Source organism: Leucopleurus acutus, assembly GCF_964270905.1.
Source record: "Leucopleurus acutus genome assembly, chromosome: 14".
In the NCBI taxonomy this organism is placed as follows: Eukaryota; Metazoa; Chordata; class Mammalia; order Artiodactyla; family Delphinidae; genus Leucopleurus; species Leucopleurus acutus.
In genome coordinates, this window is record NC_139156.1 from 81,256,494 (window position 1) to 81,278,672 (window position 22,179).

The following is a 22,179-nucleotide window of genomic DNA, read 5'->3' on the forward strand; positions in this document are numbered from 1 at the left end:
CTAATTAAGATGCATTAGCCATTTGTGTTGCTTGAAATTTTATGACCTTTGTCTCTGTTAACAATCTCATTACGGAACTTCCTCGATCTCCAAATGCTCTAAATTAAAGATTAGTCACAAGACTAATTTTTTTTTTTTTTTAATTTAGCATTTTGCCTCTTGAGGTAAAGTTTGAGATGTGGGACCCGAGGGCCAGGTCCCTTGGAGTATTTTCTTTCCCTTGGCTTGTCTCAGGTCAAGATTTCATCAGCTGTGAATCCATCCATGGGCAGTGAGAAACCCTAATCACAGTTCAGGCAAATATATGGGAATGGCATCTAACGTTTGACATGAGGGAGATAAGGTCCTTGGGATACTGGTCTGAGTGTACGTGTTCTGAGCACCGTGACAAAGCGGGGGTGTGTAAACAGAAATTGGAAAGAGAATTTGGGAAACTCCTTCCTCATGCGCTCCGTTGAATACAGCAGCCATGGGTTTTCTGCCCTCGGATTGACTTAACTGTTCCCCCTTTTGGTTAATAATTTTTAAATTCTAAGGTTTTTTTTCTTTTTTTCCTGAACTTCATTTTTTCACCCCTGTCCATCATTTCTGTGAATTCCTCTCTTTATTACCTGTCCTTCACCTGGCTTCCTCTTTACTTGTTTTAAGTGACAAAAATTCAAATATTATAATTGTCATATTACTTCAGCAGCCCTCCCCTGTTTTCCCATCTTATGACCAAGCTCTGGCTTTGGTCTTTTACCCACAGAGATTTGTTTTCTGTTTGCCTGAGTTCTGTTTGGTCTTGATAAGTTTATCCCATTTTTCTGGTGATTCGGATCCCAGGCTTCCATAATCTGTTTTCCCTCATTATGTCTGAATATCCCTGATCTCACATAATAAATGTAAAATTGTCTCCTATGATCTTGAAAGCATTGATGAAGGTATAAATCACTCTACTACTCACAGTGTTAAAAACTCATTCTCAGATGCAAGATGGACTGGAACAGGTTGAATTCCTAATGCTGGCATTATTTACATGTTGACCTGGTAATATTGATATTCCTTTCTGAAACGTTGTCTCCTGTAAAGTTGAAACTAATGACGCCCGTCTCACTTAGGCGTCAGGAGGATTGATTAACGTAAGTAGGAAAGAAGTTTTTAAGTAGCGTGTGCTTTCCAAATATGAGGCAGGACTTTTAAAGCCCTGTTAAGTAGAAAAAGAGAAGTTGCACCCCGTTTAGGACGTGAAGGAGTGCGGCTGCTTCTCTGCAGTGAACTGTCTGTTTTCAGTAGCTTCCTGTGTAAGTGAAAAGTGCCAGGTAAACAAAAGCAGAGCAGAGAGGGGTGACTGAAATGAGTCTTCTAAGTGATTCCACATTGCAATCGAACAGGGATTTTCACTTGCTGGAGGGTAGGCGGCCTCCCCGCTGAGCTGCCTGCTGGTCAGCTGGGAGCTAGCTACTGCCGAGACGTCTGGTAGGTGCAGGTGTCCAGATCAAGAGGCTTGCTGGACGCAGAGGAAGGATTTATGCAGAGCTATTGTTCATTCTTCCTGTCCACGAGGGCACTTTGTACCGTCCTGAGCGTAATGAGTAGGGTGGGACCCGATGGGACATAGTCTGAAACTGAATCCGTAAAAACTCAGTGCTACAGACATTTGAGTTTCAGTTGCTATCATCTTTTTAAAGCACCAGTGAAAACACTAAAAATTTCAGGCAGAACCAGTGTGACAGTGTTCCTGTTTCCCCTAATTGAGAGAGCATGAGCACGTGTAATTTGAATAGTCAGCTTTTAGGCTGGGAAAAATAGCTGAGTCTAAAAGAAAAGAAAACAAGTGAGACGAAAACTAAAAAAACTCAGCCTACAGCACGTCAGTCCTGACACACCCCTGACTCCGTCTATGCCTGCCCACTCTTTGTCTCGACAGAGCTGGTAGCAGGGCATTTTCTGGAATGAGAAACCGGATCTGATTCCGACAAAAAATACAGTTAAAGAAAGAGACAGCATTTGAGGTCTTCCGGGAAGCAAAAGCCAGTAGAAATTAGTGACAGAAAATGGTGGCAATGAGGGAGGTGACAGTTAATGTTCCTTGTAAAGATCCTGCCTGCTCACCCCAACGGCTGCTTCCTGTTCATTCTCCTCATTTTAAGACATCTTTTAAAAAATTGTCTCTATTAACATATTTCCTAGAGGCTTTCTAGACCTCCAGTATTTTTAACATCTTTATTGGAGTATAATTGCTTTACAGTGGTGTGTTAGTTTCTGCTGTATGACAAAGTGAATCAGCTATATGTATACATATATCCCCATATCTCCTCCCTCTTGCGTCTCCCTCCCTCCCACCCTCCCTATCCCACCCCTCTAGGTGGTCACAAAGCACCGAGCTGATCTCCCTGTGCTATGCGGCTGCTTCCCGCTAGCTATTTTACATTTAGTAGTGTATATATGTCCATGCCACTCTCTCACTTAGTCCCAGCATACCCTTCTCCCTCCCAGTGTTCTCAAGTCCACTCTCTATGTCTGCATCTTTATTCCTGTTCTGCCCCTAGGTTCTTCAGAACCCCTTTTTTTAATTAGATTCCATATATATGTGTTAGCATATGGTATTTGTTTTTCTCTTTCTGACTGACTTTTCACTCTGTATGACAGACTCTAGGTGCATCCACCTCACTACAAATAGCTCAATTTCGTTTCGTTTTATGGCTGAGTAATACTCCATTGTATATATGTGCCACATCTTCTTTGTCCATTCATCTGTCGATGGACACTTAGGTTGCTTCCATGTCCTGGCTATTGTAAATAGAGCTGCAGTGAACATTGTGGTACATGACTCTTTGAATTATGGTTTTCTCAGGGTATATGCCCAGTAGTGGGATTGCTGGGTCATATGGTAGTTCTATATTTAGTTTTTAAAGGAATCTCCATACTGTTCTCCATAGTGACTGTATCAGTTTACATTCCCACCAACAGTGCAAGAGGGTTCCCTTTTCTCCACACCCTCTCCAGCATTTATTGTTTGTAGATTTTTTGATGATGGCCATTCTGACTGGTGTGAGGTGATACCTCATTGTAGTTTTGATTTGCATTTCTCTAGTGATCAGTGATGTTGAGCATCCTTTCATGTGTTTGTTGGCAAAGTATATCTTCTTTGGAGAAATGTCTATTTAGATCTTCTGCCCATTTTTGGATTGGGTTCTTTGTTTTTTTGATATTGAGCTGCATGTGTATTTTGGGGATTAATTCTTTGTCAGTTGCTTCATTTTCAAATATTTTCTCCCATTCTGAGGGTTGTCTTTTCGTCCTCTTTATGCTTTCCTTTGCTGTACAAAAGCTTTTAAATTTCATTAGGTTCCATTTGTTTATTTTTGTTTTTATTTCCATTTCTCTAGGAGGTGGGTCAAAAAGGATCTTGCTGTGATTGATGTCACAGAGTGTTCTGCCTATGTTTTCCTCTAAGAGTTTTATAGTGTCTGGCCTTACATTTAGGTCTTTAATCCATTTTGAGTTTACTTTTGTATATGGTATTAGGGAGTGTTCTAATTTCATTCTTTTACATGTAGCTGTCCAGTTTTCCCAGCACCACTTATTGAAGAGGCTGTCTTTTCTCCATTGTATATTCTTGCCTCCTTTATCAAAAATAAGGTGACCATATGTGCATGGGTTTACCTCTGGGCTTTCTATCCTGTTCCACTGATCTATATTTCTGTTTTTGTGCCAGTACCATACTGTCTTGACTACTGTAGCTTTGTAGTATAGTCTGAAGTCCGGGAGCCTGATTCCTCCAGCTCCGTTTTTTTTCCTCAAGATTGCTTTGGTTACTGGGGTCTTTTGTGTTTCCATACAAATTGTGAAATTTTTTGTTCTAGTTCTGTGAAAAATGCCATTGGTAGTTTGACAGGGATTGCATTGAATCTGTAGATTGCTTTGGGTAGTATAGTCATTTTCACAATGTTGATTCTTCCAACCCAAGAAGGTGGTATATCTCTCCACCTCTTTGTATCATCTTTAATTTCTTTCATCAGTGTCTTATAGTTTTCTGCATACAGGTCTTTTGTCTCCTTAGGTAGGTTTATTCCTAGGTGTTTTATTCTTTTTGTTGCAATGGTAAATGGGAGTGTTTCCTTAATTTCTCTTTCAGATTTTTCATCATTAGTGTATAGGAATGCAAGAGATTTCTGTGCATTAATTTTGTATCCTGGTACTTTACCAAATTCATTGATTAGCTCTAGTAGTTTTCTGGTAGCATCTTTAGGATTCTGTATGTATAGTATCACATCATCTGCAAACAGTGACAGCTTTACTTCTTCTTTTCTGATTTGGATTCCTTTTATTTCTTTTTCTTCTCTGATTGCTGTGGCTAAAACTTCCAAAACTATGTTGAATAATAGTGGTGAGAGTGGACAACCTTGTCTTTTTCCTGGTCTTTGAGGAAATGGTTTCAATTTTTCACCATTGAGAGTGATGTTGGCTGTGGGTTTGGCATATATGGCCTTTATTATGTTGAGGTAAGTTCCCTCTGTACCTCCTTTCTGGAGGGTTTTTATTATAAATGGGTGTTGAATTTTGTCAAAAGCTTTTTCTGCATCTATTGAGATGATCATGTGTATTTTTCTCCTTCAGTTTGTTAATATGGTGTCTCACGTTGATTGACGTGCATAGAAACCTCCAATATTGTTTTTGAGGGAATACTGCTCTTTAGGGGTGTCCATTGCATGATATGAAATTTTGTTTGTTCAGTAGATTCATCAGAGTCCTACTTTTGACATGTCCTCTCATTTATTGTTGCCAAATCCTTAAGCTCTTTCCCCAGCCTGGCTCCTGTTCTGCTAAATAGCAAAACCATTGTTATCCTGGCAGCCCACGTCACAGAAGGGCTGCAAGATGAATGCAGAGACCTTGGAAGGGCTCCAGCTTCCTTGGGAGAAAGGAGCTGCGTGAATAGTGGACTCATTATTATTGTTATGTCAATTGCCCCTAATCCTTCAGGCTTTATGGGTGGAAAGAAAGACAGGATGAGATTACAGAGAGATGATCTGTGGAGTGAGATCAAAGCACCGAGGTCCAGAGGATGAAATAGATGACTTCCAGAGGGCTTGCCTGTGTGTTATTCTCTCCCTCCCCGAATCCGTGAATCCCCCCCTGAGGTCTGGAAAATGAATGTTGGCTGGTCTCCTCAGTCTGCCAGATCTAGTGAAAAATGGGACATCATGAGTTCTGGGCCAGAGCACAACAGGAAGGATTTAGTGCAGCCCATGCATTGACACAAAGGGTGGGACATTCCTAGTGGAGAGGCTGGGGGCTGAGGGGAGGCAGAGGGAAAGAAACATCCCTGCAGATCCCATCCTGAGACGCGCGATGCTGCAACCACACCCCACGCGACTCAGCACCTTTAAGGAGTCAGGCCCATCCGTCCTCCCTCCCTCAGCCTCTCAATCCCTTTCCTCTCTCTCATCTGCCCCATTGTTATGGACCAGGGTTCTTGGCCTCCTTAGTCAATAGAAATTGATCAGAGGCCGGGCAGGAAATTCAGGCAAGGCTTTACTGGGGCCTCCGCTACAGCAGGGAGGAGCGAGAACCAAACAACAGGTTCCCTTGCTTGTTCGCTCCCTCGAGGGTGGGGCGAGCTTGTTCCTTATACGGGTGCGGGTAGGGGCAGGTCCAGGGGTCGGGCAGGAGGGCTGGCTTGGGTGATTTGCCCACCCCTTGGTGGTGCTGTGTGCAGGGATCACACACAGTACCTGATTTTGCTCCCGGCTCTTCAGAAGTGGCAGTTGGGCTTTTTGGTCTCTTTGTATCTTGTTGTACAGCATTTGCCCCAACTGCCTATGCACGCAGTTATTTTTAGTCTCTTATTGTTTCTTTGTATTTTGTTGTTCGAGGGGATGTTTGTCCAGGTGCAGACCCTGCAGCAGAGGGTCCCAGGTCCCAGGTCCTAGCCGTCACCATCAGTCATTCTTCTCTTTTAAGAACCAACTAATGTAGTGAACTTGTAACATTTCTGATACGCCTGGGTCTTTGGGGGACAGGAAGACATGCTCCAAGTAAGAATATGTGGTCGTTGACAGGAGGTGACAAAGGTTTCATGCTCTTCCACTGGTCCTGAAAAAGTTATCAGAAACCACCTTTTCTTGAAATTTTTAGTTGGAGAAGCAGGACTTGAAATAATCCTGCCAGAGGATCATTCTGCCAGCATTTCCAGAATGTGTTACATGTGAAATTCTCCAGGCCGTTAGTTCATCGTGGGAGCTAGCACTTTTACCATTTATGAAATTAAAATTAATGAGTGAGGTGGTTTTTACATAAAGCCGTGTGAATGATGGCCCCCGAGCCACGATGAGAAGGGACAAATCTAGGAGGTAGAGCTGATAGCATTTAGTGACTGTGAGGGTGCTGGGGGGAAGTGGCGTATAGGAGGAAGAGCCACGTCTGGGAGAGCTCTCACGTCGCGTCCTCCAGTGACTCTGTGTTGTCATTAAGGAGGGCCAGGAAAAAAAGACATTTTGGGGAAAAAAAATGTTGGTTTTAGATGTGTTGAATTGTGGAATGAGACGTGACAGGGACCAAAGTAAAGACCTAGGGACAGGATGTTTTCCCATTTAAATATTTTACTTTACATAAGTGCTATAAATGTAGGATCAGTTTAATAAAGTTAGAAACATAATGGAAAATACAGAGGAAGTCCGTCTTTATACACACCCCTCACTCCTTAACCCCTTTCTCTCCCTAATGATAACCATTGTAACTCTTACAGGGTAATTCCTTCTACTCTGTTTCCCTATGTATTCACACACACACTCAAACACACACACACACCCTATACACACACAAAATGTAAAATATTAATAGGTCATTCTTTACACATGTTTACTTCCTTTTTTGCTTAAAAATATGTCTTAGAGAATTTCCACGACAGTATGTGTCATATTGCCTCTTCCTTTTGACACCTGCGTAGTATTCCATAGCAATAATTTGACTAGCCATTCCCCTACTGATAGACATTTAGTTTGTTTCCAATTTTTTTTCCTGTGGTAGCTGGGATTTCTGTGTTCACGAACTCCAGAAACCCAAATGAAACTGGCTTAATGAAAAAGGGGGATTTAACGGTTCATATAACTGACGGGATGATTCAGAGGCTTAAACGATGGCATCGAAATTCTGTGTTTATTTCTCCTTCTCTCCTATGCTGGCTTCATTCTTAGATTGGTTCTATATGTATAGACTCCCTCCAGCTAGTAATCCCAGAAAGAAGAGAAAGTATCTTTCCTGATGGTTTTAGCCGAAGTCCTGGGGAGCATCTCATTGACTCCTTTTGTGTCATGTGTCCATTGAGGAACTAGGCAAGAGGGACGCAAGCCCTCTAGTCAATGAGGCCTGGCTCTTGTCTAACCACACTATAGGGACAGCGGGTCAGAGAGGGAAGAAAGGGCGGGCAGACCAGAAGTGTCAGACGCTGGTGCACATGAGTGTTTCAGGAACACAGATTCCTGTGATAGGAATGGTTGGGTGGACAAGATGTACATGTTAGGGTCTCCATAGAGAATCCTTCCAAAAGACATATTGCTTCCAACAAGGATGGCCAGCATTTAAGACCCAGGTAGAGGAGGAGGAAAAGTGACCCATGAGACAAGGTAAAGTACAGTGAAATAGGAAGAAAGAAAAGAAATGGCTTCAAGAAGGAGGGAGTGGTCAGCAATATTGGCAGCTTCACAGAGGTCACAGTGCCCTTGATAGAGTGGGCCCTCCGTGTCTGTTTGTAAATGCCCAGGTATATTCATTGACCACAGGTCAGTGTATTTAAATGTGGGTATTTGGGGGAGCTTTACGGTACGCTCTTCAGTGGAGCTATATTTAAAGGAAAAATTCTGCAGTCACAACCACTTTCAGGCTGTTAATGTTTTATCAGCTTAGAAGAGGTGAATGGCTTTAGACATGCCATTCTCGTTATGTTTCAAAGGTTTAGTCCACCGCCCTTGCCAGGAATACACATGCCATATATGTGTGATGTGAAGGGCCACAGTACAGTGTTTACTTAATGCCACCATCTCTAGGTTTGAAATGCAGGGCTTGACACTTAGTACAAGAATTGAGCTCTTAGGCATCTCCAGCCAGGAAATTATGGACAGCAAAAGTTATTTTCTATGGGGCCATTCACCTTAGCATGGCTTCCCTCTGCCCCCTCTGAGTTTTCAGAGGGTGACATCTGCGCCCACCTCCTCCACGGGGTCGTGATATGGGATAGTTCTTGCTATCCTGAAATTAAGTGGTGGATGTAACATCTCTCCATTATCTTTTTGGTTCACTAATGTTGACAGAGGCTCCCTTTTCCATTTTCAGTTTATTTGTAGGTCCCTTTCCCTCACTGAGTTGAAGAATGGACTTATCAAGTTTATTGACCTTTTTCATAATTCTGGACCTTTCGGTAAGGTTGTCTCACAGTTTTCTCTCTACTAGATAAAACTCACTCCCTCACTCCATGAGCTCTTTCAAGGCTTTGCTCAGATATGACCTTCTCGTCAGACCTACCCCGACCACCCGGTTTTCATATTACAGCTTATGCCTTCTCTGCCCTCTGCCCAGCTTCCCCATCTTTTCACCTTGCGCTGTATTACCCTTCTGCTGTGCCGTCATCACCTTCTAACATACTCTCTCCTTGACTTGTTTTTCATTTGATTGTCTCTCCCACCAGACTGTGAGTTCCATGAGGACAGAGATCTTTGTCTGTTTACCGATACGTCCTAATTTCCAAAACAGGACCAGGCACACGGTAGGAAAACAACAAGCCTCTGTGGAACGTTCAGTCGTGCTGTTTTGCATGGACAGGTTAGAAACTTACCCAAAGTCACTCACTCACAGAGCTGTACTCGAACTTGACCCTATTCCCAGGCTTCCCAAGCCCAGGCCTAACAACTGGCTTGCAGAAGGTTCACAAAACCACCGCAGGAGCCTAGCACACCTTCCAGGCTCTCAGAGACCCATGTTCACTTGTAGCTGCCACGAGGATGGTGCAGGAGAAACATTTCACAGGCTCTGCACTCTGTCCAGAAACGAAGAACAGATTCCAGTGTGTCTGTGTTGCCGAGAAGATTGGAAACTCCTCGAATGGTGGGACCACGGGTGTGCTTATTTATTTCCCACCTGCTGCAACATCCAACAAAATGCAGGGTCCTGGTTAGGGTTAGGGTTAGGATTAGGTCCCCCTAATTCAATTCATAGTCATTAAATTCAGTTGAAAGATGGAAAAACTGGTTTGTGAGAAATGAAGTCTGAGCTTGGACGTGGTGGTTGGATGATGTTTTATTATCCTAGAGAGATGATGATTCACAGCAGGGACAGGGGAGCACATGGGAGGAGGGGTGGTTTTAGATTGAGCATACGGGTCACTTAGAGTTCCCTCCTTGGGCTTTCCATGGTGTGTGTTTTGATTTTCTTGGCTTCTCATAAATCTCGTTTGGCTGCCTCACTGCTGTCCCGTTCACAGTGGAGGACTTAACACATGGCCAGCAGAGCTGGCTCTTCCGCTGTGAGCGTGTTGCTCTGTGCTCTGTAATCAGCCGAGTCCCTTTTGCAAAACTCAGAGGGGAAAACACAATCTGCTTCTAGCTGCAGATCTACCCCGGTGGTGACAAGCTGATGTCATCTATTTGGCCAGCTCACGGCACGTAGCCACCGCTGTGACGCCACTTTTAACTGTGTCATGTAACAGCTGAGAAGTGCCTGAACAGCCCCAAACATCCTTTAGTCAAGATTTATAGCCTAACTCATCAACTTCCTTGTCTTCCACTCCCCAGGACAACACCCACATACCAGGGCCATGGGTTTCCCTTAACTCAAACCACGCAAGTTACTGTAATTCATCTCCTGGGAAGGGACGGAGGCCCGAAGTGAGTGCTAGCAGCTTCTCTGCATCTCGGCCTTCAAAGTAAGGATCTGTTTTTCCTTCCCATTTAGGACATCAAGGCTGGTGTGCAAGAGTTATATCGTTTTTTTCTTTTCTTCATTTTTCCTTTTTTCTCATGCCAAAGTAGACTGTACTAAATACATGGATTTAGTCATGTTGTTCAAACAGCAGCATAGTCCTGTGTGTCCCTGCTAATATGTCAAAGAAGTTTTTATGGGCTCTCATTTTTTAAAAAGTCTACAGCTTTCTCTGTAGACTCGAAGGGCCACTGCTGATGAATCTTCAGAGAAGGGGGCAGTGGTGTGTTTTGAGGCACACAAAAGCTGCATGAGGGCTTCCCTGGTGGCGCAGTGGTTGAGAGTCTGCCTGCTGATGCAGGGGACACGGGTTCGTGCCCCGGTCCAGGAAGATCCCACATGCCGCGGAGCGACTGGGCCCGTGAGCCATGGCCGCTGAGCCTGCGCGTCCGGAGCATGTGCTCCGCAGCGGGAGAGGCCACAACAGTGAGAGGCCCGCGTACCGCAAAAAAAAAAAAGAAAGCGCTACATGAGTGGCTTCAGGGAATTTAGTAGAAGTGATAAATGTAGACCCTCTTCACTGAAAGAATTTGAAAACCTTCCTTTCTCAGCAATGAGGAAGCCCTCCTTAAAGTACTTCCTGAAGACAGAGCTCGATTTGGTTACAAGCCAGGGCAACATCTTCCTGACAAGGCTAACAACTGGCGTTTGCTCTCCTTTACTGACTGGAGGCTTCCGGTTCTACCGGATTTACAGACATGAACCTGGAGATTCCAAACAGTGTCCTTCACCAGGGGTTCATATTTCAGACAAGGTCTTCGAGGTCACAGACTTTCTCATTCCTTCTTTCCTTTTGCTACCCGTTGTGGAAGTACTCTGAGTGGACCAAACCATGGTGCTTCTGCCTCCGTTGCAGAAAGGCAGTCAGTGACACTGAGATGGTTACTATCTTAAAATATCCATTGAGAGAAAAAGGGGAAATACCACCTTTGTCAGGGAAATCAGCGGCAGTTGCAAAGATCTGGCATGTAAATGAGAATCAGGAAGTAACAAGAAAAATTCCATTGACCCCATGTCCACTATAGCCTATGAGTTGAGTTAGTAAGACACTTGAGGCTTTCTTTTACTCATTGTTTCACTTTCTGAAGAACACTTACTGCACTTACATCCACTACGTGCCTATATTACTTACCTGCTAGAAGATAACTGTACAACTATAATAGAGTATCGCTAACAGTGAGCATACTCTTCAATGGAAGATGTGGGAGAGAAAAACATAAAAACTACTTTTGAAACAATGTCATAAGGGCAATAAATAAAATAATCTATATTTATCGAGCACTTATTATATGTTTGGTCCTGAGCTAAAAACCTAACATGGATTATTTCATCGATTCTTCACAATCCATTTCTGAGATAGGTACCATTACCATAGTTACTCTGCATATGAGAGAACTAAGGCTCACAGGAGTAAAACTTGTCCAAGATCACACAAGTAGTGAGAGGCAGAGCTGGGATGAGAACCTCGGTCTAACTCCAAAGCTTAGTCTTATAACCAGGATGCTGTACTACTTTCCATGCGGTAGGAAGTTATAAGCCAAATATTATGGGTTCTCCAGAAGGAGCAACTAATTAGGGCAGTAAAGGGAAGAGTAGCAGGAAAAACTTTGAACTACTTTTTAATTCCATTTTATTTCTTCTACTGACGTATTATTTATGCCTCTTTTTTTTTTTTTTTTTGCGGTACGCGGGCCTCTCACTGCCGTGGCCTCTCCCGTTGCGGAGCACAGGCTCCGGATGCGCAGGCCCAGCGGCCATGGCTCACGGGCCCAGCCGCTCTGCGGCATGTGGGATCTTCCCGGATCGGAGCACGAACCCGCGTCCCCCGCATCGGCAGGCGGACTCCCAACCACTGCGCCACCAGGGAAGCCCTATGCCTCTTTTTTTTTTTTTTTTTTTAAAGTCATTGCAATTATATTAAGAATATAAAACTTAAATTCAGTAGAATCTACCTTCAAATTATATTATGCCATTGCTTGTCTAGTGTAAGGAATTTCAGCAGTTTCCTCCCTGGCATCCTTGGTGTTATTGTCATATACGTTATTTTAACATATGCTAAAAACACATAATACGCTGTTACTATTTTTGCTTTAGAGCAGAATTGCTCTTCTAGGGCATTTGAAAATAAGACAAAATGATTTATTGTCACCTTTCATTTCTGATGCTCTATTTCTTTGTGTAGATCCAAATTTCCAACCTGTATCGTCTTTCTTCTGCCTGAACTTCCTGAACAATTTCTGTAGTATAGGTGTATTGTCAATGAATTCTGTCAGTTTTGTTTGCCCAAGAAAGTATTTCTCTCTCATTTTTGAAAGATATTTTCACTGGGTATAGAATTCTATATTGACAGTTCCTGCCCCCTCCCCCTTTTAAAACTTTAAAAATGTCTCTCCATCATCTTCTGGCTTACAGAAAGTCTTCTGTAATTTTACTTTTGTTCTTCTCTGTGTAATGTGCCTTTTGGGGGGCTGCCTTCAAGATTTTCTCTTTGTCTTTAGTAATCTGATTATTATATGCCTAGTGATGGGTAGGTTTTGTTCTTGTTGTTTGTTTGTTTATTCAATTGTTTGTTGGGGTATTTATCTTCCTTGGTGTTATCTGACCTTCTTGATCAAGTCTGCGGCTTGGTGTCTGTCATTATTTTGGAAATTTCTTGCCCATTATATCTTCAAACACTTCTTTGTCCTGTCCTCTCTTTCTAAGGTTCAAAATATACATACGTTAGTTTGATATTGTTGTATATCACTTGGATACTCAATAATGTTTTCTTTTTTAAATTCACTCAGTTTTATCTTTGTGTTTCAGTTTAGGTCATTTTTCTTGATCTGTCTTCAAGTTCATTAATTCTTTCCTCAACTGTGTTAGTATGACAAGCCTGCTGAAAACATTCTGTATCTCTCTTGTGTGTTTTCCATTTCTATCATTTCCATTTGAGTCTTTCTTTTATACTTTCCACCTCTCTGCTGAAATTTTCCATCTAATCTTTCATATTGTGTACCTGTTCCATTAGAGCCCATAACATATGAATCAAAGTTATTTTAATTTCTGGCAGATAGTTCCAACATGTGTTTCATATCTGAGTCTAGCTCTGATTGTTGCTTTGTCTTTTAGGAGTCTTTTTTTTCTTGCCTTTTCATAGGCCTCATAATGTTTTGTTGAAAGCTGGACTTCTTGTGGAGGGCCATAGAGTATAAAGCAAATAGCATTTATGCCTGGAACCAGGCATGCCTTTCCTTCTGCTAGATTTTCAGTGCAGGGTTTGAGTTAACATAGTTAGGAGATGGGCCAGGTTGGGGGTTTGTTATTGCCATGGTTACCCTCAGGGTACCACAGACTTCAAAACTTCTGAAGGGATACCTTGTGTTTAGGTTGGGAGTTGGTTTCCAGAGCAATGTCTGTTCAGTGCTCAGCTCTACGCCCACGCTGCTCCTCACTGTGTCTCTTCACATGTGCTTGTGCCTTTCCTGTCCCTCTCCTATCAGCATCTGGTTTTACTTTTCACTTGAAACTTGTTAGCTTGGTGGCAGAGGGATAAGGTGGAAGGGGAGGACGTTCTCTGTTTTCTAATTAAACCTCAGTCTTAGGTCTTCGCCCTGTCCCTGTGCCCTTCTCAGTTCTCCTCATCCCCCTCCAGCTGCAGTTGGGTCCAGCAGGTACTGCTGCCCCTTCCTCAGGAGTGGGGTTTTTGTTGCTGTTGTGTCGTTCCCATCCCCCAGCTGCAGTGAGTCTTCACCAGTGCCCGGGAGATGACAGTGTTTGCTGACCTTTCCTCTGTAGACTGAAATATGTGTCCCGTAAGAGAGGTCTGGGGAAAGGGTGTAGCAGAGTTTTGTGCTCCTCCGTGTGTCTGCTGTTTGCTTCCTTCAGGTCTGTACCACATCAGACACTTCCTTAGGGTCCCTCTGACCTTTTCTGTGAGCACCCAGGGGAGTGCATGGGGAGAAAGAGCCTGCAATTTCTATAGCCCCCAGGGGGCTTCCTGGTGTCCTACGAGCCCACACTTGACAATCACCAAAATTCATCAGCTCTTTTGGACAAACTCTTCCTACCAGTTTCTGGTGATGTCTGCCCCAGGTGAGGGAGTACTTACCTCCTTTCTCCCTGAAGGTGCTGTCTGTCCTTAGATTGTGGGCCATCTGGCTTCTCTACAGCCCAGTTCTCCAATGGGTTAAAAAAGCAGTCATGAATTTGAAGTTTGTCTGGCTTTTTCTCATTGTAAGGGTGGGAAGAATGCTCTTTTCAGCTTTCTGTGTCCAAGAGGAGAAACCAGAAGCTCTTTGAACTACTTTTTAATTTTACATGAAATTTTGGTAAATTTGGTATATTAGAACGTTTTGATGGCAAGTGACAAAAGCCCAACTTAAAGTTGGACTATGTTGTTTTACATAACTGGGATGCCTGAGAGTAGATCTCATTTGAGATGGGGTCATACCCAGAGCAAACTACCTTTTCGTACTCTCTCTTTCCTACTTATTTTTGCCTGATTTTGCTTGGGGTCCTTCTCCATACAAGGAACAAGATAGCTCCCAGGAGCCCCACCTTCATATAGCAATGCTGATGGAATTAACATCCTGTACCTGTTGTCTGTATCACGAACTGTGCTTACCCCTGCATCAGTTATCATGGACAGAGGGGGATGTCGTGACCGTCCCAGTGTAGACCATGTGCCCACCCAGTGATCAAAGTCAGGGGAGTACACTGTGTTAACAGCCACTGCACTGGCTTTCTATGATCTCTTAGATAAGTGTGTGGAATTTTCTTCAGCAATGGTTTTAAATTAATTTTTGCAGCCTAGATGTCTATCAGTAGTATAATGATTCAGTAGATTGGCCAAACAATGGAATATTATGCAGTTCATTAGATGTGAGGGAGAGCAATTTATACCAACACTGAACAATGCCCATGATCTATGAAATAGAAAAATCAAGTTTCAGAACACTATATATTGCTAATTCAATTTAAATAAAAAAGACACACACACACTCGCATGCATGTACTGCACAGGTGCATGTGCAGAAAATTCCAAGTCCTGGAAGTTAGGTCAGAATGAGGTGGGTTACAAGAACTTTCACTTTACAATTTAAGCAATTCTGAAGGATTTGGTGTTTTTAAAGTGAGTTTGTATTATTATATTCGTATAAAAATCAATAAATTTAAAAAGTTCAGGTGCTTAAAGCAGAGAGCTACTGTTATTTGGAACACCACTGTATGAACCACCTTATTTCTATGTGTATTAGATGGATGAAATGTTTTTGCAAGTATAAAGTCTCAGGAGAGTACATGAGGTAGATATCCAGGAGGTGTGGGAGGGATGGGATATCCGATCAGGAGGACCTTCAGAGAAGATGGAGAAAAAGCTGCTTCGTACCTACAGATATCAGCATGATATGTTTCTCTTACTAAAATGCTACATGGGTAAAAGCAGCAGCATGATAGGAGGCTTATGAACCTGGCTGTCATACGCTCTTCCTAAAAACTGCATTTGTCACCCTTATGGTTATAATGAATCTTCGAGAGGGAAGAAGCCCCCAAAAACAGAATCTAGAAAGCTGCCTTTTCCCCATAGGGAAGAGAAAGCTAAACAAAAGCCAAAACAAAGATGGGAGACTATCCTACATACAGTAATTGGATGAAAGGTAACATAAGGAATTTAGAGGGGACTAAGGAGCTGAAAAGGAAGGCAGAGTGTGTGTATTAACTGTATTGTTTCTACCACTTCACTCCAGGCTCCATTTGAGCAAGATACTTGAACAAAAGGTAACCCTCTCTCCCTGGTTACTTTTATCATCTCCTGTTTCTTCTGTGTTGAAGTCCACCCTTGCCTCCTTCCCCAGTGACCCACCTCCCAACACACCTGAGCCAGTACCCCTCTGTCTACCACAAGCAGAAACACACACACAGATGCAGCATTAAATTTAATTCCCAATTCTCAGGGGTCTTGACAAGATTTTTACTTTTGTGCATTTCTACCTCTTGGTAGATTGTAAAGTTTAAATGTGCATTCGTGACTTCATTTGCATTTATGGATACCCTCATTAGTGGTTATGAAACATGAACCTAACTAATATTTTCTGTCATGTTCTCCTCGGGGTCTGAATTTGTTTTGCTGCGTAAAGCTGGCTAATCAAAGAATCAGGCCTGTTGCTTTTCCCTTTATTAGCTGTGCATTCATCTGCCTGAGTAGCCTACACCTGCTGAGTACACTCATCCCTGTATCATCCCTGTTTCTCTTCTTAGTTATTAAGTGCAATTATCCAAATTGCACTTCACAGGTGATACCTTATTATCCCAGGTTCCTTTCTCTTTCCTTAGATTTTAGTCTCCCTTAATGGTTCTATTTTCACTTTTCTGTTGTAGGTTAATCAGATTCATCTTGCTTGATACATCTTGCCTGAATAATCCTGAAATTTTACATTTTACTCTTAAATATGGTGTTTACTTCAATCTAGCACTGCTACCTTTTAGCAGTGTAGGAAGAGCTTTTATATTACTAGGTCGCGAGGGATTTTTATGAGTGAGTGCTGAATTTTACGAGTGAGTGCCTCATTCCTGCATCAGCTGAGCATCATATGGTCTTTCTTTTTTTTACTTTCTTATTTTTGTGAATTGCATTGACATTTTTTCTAATAAACCATTATATGATGAACCACATTTGGTCATGATATATTTTTATATATTTGTAGATCCATTTCGTAAATATTTTATTGAGGAGTTCTGCATTTACATGAATAGATCAGAATGTCTATATTTTCTTTTCTGACAATATTCATTTTTTGTAATAAAAAATTGACTGCCAATATAAACTGTGAAGGTTTTCTAAGGTGCACATTTTAAGGCTATGTCTTTTACTCTACAAATTGCTTTAGCTGAGTCCCACAGGTTGTGATTGGTATTACTTGCTTTTCATTATCTTTCGTTTTAAAGCATTTCCTAATTTTGATTATCATTTATTCTTAGTTAATTCAGTGTCGTTTTTGTTGTTATTATATCTGAGTGTAAAGTTTGTGGTTGCTGCTGCTATTGTTATTTTGCTGTCTTTTTATTATTGTCTTCTAACTTAATTGCAAAGCAATTTGCATGATACCAATTCTTAGCATCAGTTAAGACTTCTTTTTAGTTTACTAAGTCATCAATTCTTGTAAATGTCCATATGCTTGAAAGTTATATTCTTTCTCTTTTGGTTGGCTGCAAGGTTCTAATACACATATCTCTTAGATAAAGCTTGTTAATTCTGTTGGTCAAATATTTTATATCTTTATTAATCTATAGTCTAACCAAACCATCATTTTTCTGAGATGCCTGTCTTAAAATCTCCCCCTATGATGTCGATTTGTTAATCTTCCCTTGTAATTCTGTCCATTTTTACTTTAGATATTTTGAGACTTATGGTTAAGTACATACCTTCCAATTATTTTATCTTCTGGTGACTCTCTACTTTCATCATTAGGTACTGCTTTTTATCCTTTTTCGGTAAAATTCTATTTTGTCTAATATTAATATAGGTAAGCAAGCTTTCTTTTGATTAAGATTTATCTGCTATATATTCTTTTCATTCTGTTACCTAACACTTTCTAAGTCATTTTAATATTTCTTATAAAAGCATTTAGCACAATTTTTCTCTTTAATACAGACTGAGAATCTCTACATTTTAATAGACAAACTGTATCCATTTGCGTTACTCTGATTACTGATATGTTTATACTTTTTTCTATCATTGTATTTTGCTTTCTATTTACAATGCTTTTTCTTTGTCCCCCCACCCCTTCTTTTTTGCCTTCTATTGAATTGAATAAATTTTATTTGATCTCTTCTTTCCCTCTCGTACTTTGGAAATCGAGTATTATATTTCTAGTCCTTTAGTGCAATGAATCTCAATGTGTGGTCCCCAGAGGAAGCGTCGTCAGCATCACCTGGGAGGTTATTCCTGGCCTCCATCCTAAACTTACTGAATCAGAACCTCCGCAGGTAGGAACCAGAATCTTTTATTTACAAGCTCTCCAGGTGATTCTGATGCACATTAAAGTCTGAAAACTTTAGTGGTTACTCAAATTATTAATAAGCACATTTGATTAGCATATGAAGTTCTTTAAATGCAGTTTTGTTCTTTTCTTTTCGGCGTTTAATGGGAGGTCTACATGTTCTGGTTGTGGAAGTGTCCCTGAAGACGATTTATACAAGAAAGTTTTGTCATCCTTCACTACTTTTAATATTAGTCTCTCAATTTTGTGTTCCTGCTCTTTTGGAATAGTCTACATTTAAACTCCACTCCCCTATGTTACAATGGCTTTGGCACGTTGTGGATGATAGATTTTTATCTACTCTACACCAGGCAGAAGGAAAACTTTTGTGCTTTCTCCCAGCTCTGGTAGGTGGGCCTTTTCTAATTCACACTTTGGTGGGTATCGCTGCCCTTCAAGTCCATTAAAATCCAAGTCCTCAGCTCCTGCAGCCCATATTCATGCCTATGTCCTCTTGGGGTCATCACGGTGTCAGTTCAGACTTAGCATTCTCATTTAAAATTCCCTCTTTGGTTTTGACTGTTAGAGATTTTTCCTTCTTTGGAATTCAAATATTAATTATATTTTCTTACAATTTTTTAGATTATTTATGTCATTTTTACAGTGGGATGGTAGCCTTTCTGCATTACCATGCTCCCTGAAGCCCATCAATACTTTGCTAAACAGTGTGTTATACAACAGGCTCCCAACACACATTGTGTATTGAGATAGAATCCATTTCTCACCTTCTGAAATACGATTGTGTAACCACTGCCTGAATACGTTTATTTAACTTATACAATTCTAACTCATATTGTCAGCCCCATTTGAGAATATTTATGTTTTAAAGCTAATATCCCCCAATTTATCAGCTTTGCTGTTATCAGCCAGTTATTCTATGAAAGCAGTGCTCCCCCTTCCCTAAAAAGTGGTATCCCACTTTTGAAATGTCACTAGCTTTACTTTTTCCATTCCTTCTCGAACATTTTTTTTTACTCCCCAAATCCCTACCTGTGCATCGAAATGTCTGATAGTTTTCCCCAATTCTGTTGTTCCTACCTTTCAATCCCTCAGCTGGGCTCCCACCTGAATTCATCATCTTGTTCCCCCTTGAACCTGCAAACGTCTTCGCATTTGTTTACCTCCTTTCCAAGCACTCTGGTCTCTGCTCCCTCAGCGTTCCCTCTCGTTTTGAACTCAATTTACCTTTAATCCAACAGCCAGTCTCTGGGACTCCTTTCAGCCTTGCCTGCCTCTTCAACTTCGAACACTGATAATCACAAGTTGCATATTTTTCCGAGAAAAAAAAAAAAAACCTCACTGACTTTGACAACAAAATGCAAAAAAAAAAAAAAAAAAAGTGGCAAATGATAGAGCTAATCTGGGAGACTAGTGAGGCTGGAGCAATAGGATAAAAGGTAGTGATTGGGATTGGGGGGGGGGAAATTACAATTTAATCAAATGGAATAGCGTATGGGCAGCTCCCTAAGATAATGCCCAATATAAGAGCATTCAATAAATGGTGAGTTATTTCATTGGGGCAGGAGGGAGGAAGTCCCCAGAGAAAAGCTGGCCTGTGCTTTCTTTCAGAATGTATCAATATTAGCAAGGAAATGTGTTAGGGTCATCCTTATTGGGTGACACTTCTGTTAAGATAGTTTGTGAATTTATGCAAATTGCATTTCCTACCTAGAGCAGAGATACAACAGCATGTCTAGGCCTGATTGAAAAGATATTTCTAAAAAGGGTTATTTGAAGCGAGAGTATTTATGTTGTCTTTCTTTGGGAAACAGCCAGAATTATTCCACTGTGAGTTCCTGTCGTCTTTTCTGAGTGTTTTCAGCGAAAAAGACCCCAATGATTTTCTTTTCTCGTATAGTCATACTTGGGTAGTTGGGGAAGTTTTTTATGCTTTAATAGGCATATTAAAGCATAAAGTGCTGAGATTTAAGATCTTAGCAGCAGAACATTAGGAATGAGTTAAGCTTCAAAAAAACAGAGACCTCGAACTGTCTAAGGAGATGCAAGTTCATAGCTAATGGAAATGGATTTCTATTTAAAGTACTTCAATGTGTACATGTCAATCCCAAACTCACACACTGCTATATATAAAACAGATAACCTACAAGGACCTACTGTATAGCACAGGGAACTCTGCACAGTACTCTGTAATAACCTAAATGGGAAAAGAATTTGAAAAAGAATAGATACATGTATCTGTATAGCTGATTCACTTTGCTGTACACCTGAAACTGTTACAACATTGTTAATCAATTCTACTCCAATATAAAATAAAAATTAAAAGGACTTCAGTGCAGTGCTATGCTGCACGTGGCAATGTTAGTGTTGTTTCCATTAACTCATCTTAAATGTGTTATTAATTTATACACAATGGCCTAACATGGTACAGAAAGCGCCTCCTGTAATGCTTCTCATTAATGATCAATATTTAAGCTTCCTTTTGTGCTTAGACATCAATTTCTGATACCCACAAATTTTTCATTTTTTTTTTTTTTCATCTGACTTAGCCATAGAAGAGAAGGAAGAAGTGTAAAGGGAAAATTTGAAGTTGAGTCTTTTAACGTGGCGCACACCTCCCCCCACTTTTAGGAATAAAATAGGTCAGCCACGTCAATCTTCTTGGAGGCATCCATTCTTAAGAAGCACAGGTAACCCAGCAGCCTGCCTTGTTGAGACAACTTGAATGTCACTGGGCTTGTTGGGCGGTGTCATCTTTCATTCGTTGGGCGTTTGTACTGAAAAGGGCATTCAGGGACAGGTCATAGCCCTCCATCACTGTGTACCTGGAGAAGAGGTCCCCGATAGTGTCAAATCCGGCAGCTCCAATTTGTCACCTTCTCACTTGTGACCCTGCCCCGTTGCTGTCAGCAGGAAGGTGTAGGTAGAGGAGGCCTTTCCTCAGCTGCTTCCTGCTGCTGTCCTTCCAGGAAGGCTCCTGGCCTCAAGGAGACATGGTAAGGTTGGGAGGTAGAAATGTCTATCACCAGGCAGAGAACCAGGAATTTCAACCTCTGGATTTAGGGGCCAGTGACTCACGGTGTGCCCTAAGCAGCCCACTTAGCCTCTCTGAGTCTGGTTTCCTCCTCTGAAAAATAAGAGGTCCTGGATTGAGTTAAGTTTCAGTTGCTTAGAGGAGGGCCCCTAGAATTTCCTGATTGTGAGCAAATACATCCTCAAAATAAGATATCCACCTGCCCTAACATGTATTTATGAAACTCCGCACTTGACAAAGATGAAGTCACTTAATCCTCAAAATGACAGTGTGGGGAGGATCTATTATCAGCCCCGTGATAGGTGCCAGCTGGGATTGAAACCCAGGCAGCGTGCCCTCAGACCCATGCTCTGTGCTGTGTTGACATCTGACACATCCCCAGCACATCCTTTTTCTGGTGGGCTTCCTGGAGGATCATTAAATTACTGAGTTGTGGAGGAATCATTGGTATGTAAAGAACTAGCATTGGGGAGATCTGGCTTCAGTGATTAAGAACAGCAGAGTCTATTTGATCTATTTGATCTATTTGATGAGCTACATCTTTTACAAAGCTTGTATCTTATTCTTCACAATGTTCATAAACAAACAAAAAACGAGGCCAAGAGAGACATAGGAAAAGAGCAAAGATACCTGGGGCCTTGGCTGCAATTAGAGCATGAGAGCACATGTGTCTGATTACTGGTTTTGCTTATGTGTAAATACAAGTCGCTGTGCTAAGCAAAACATAATTGTAATATATTCATTTACTCATAATGCAGCAAAGTTGAACTTGTTAGTGCTTTAAACTTTCAGATGAGGCTTTCCCTGGGGCTGCCTGTCTGACTGTAGTTGCAATGCCCGGACCGACTTATCAGCTTTTCCAGGAGGCGGCTTAACAGCCTCCCAGGATATAGTCATACACTGAAAACCCAACAGGAGTAACTTTCCAAAACCCGTGATTCATTTTCAGGGCAACTAGGGGGTCATAAATCACATAAGATCATCTTGCTTATGCTTGGCAATTTTCACCTAGGCATGAGTCACAGGACTAATTCTTAATAAGCAGACTAAGAATTCTTAGCAGTGTTGTGGCTAGAATATTTCAAATCCAGAGGCGTTTGCCTGGTGGAGTTGGGTTAGGGCATAAAGGAGCAAGTTAGTACAAAAGAGTCCCCCCCCACTTCTCAGGACTTCTGCTTTCCTGGGAATCTAGAGTCGCGTGTTTGCACGTCT

General features: G+C 41.6%; 1 protein-coding gene across 1 annotated transcript in view; it reads left to right on the top strand.

The window, feature by feature from the left end:
• Positions 1 to 22,179, top strand: part of PCNX2 (pecanex 2) — a gene marked incomplete at its 3' end in the record, with an annotated part of 278,430 nt that overhangs the window by 156,142 nt on the left and 100,109 nt on the right. The gene's annotated exons all lie outside the window — the stretch shown is intronic.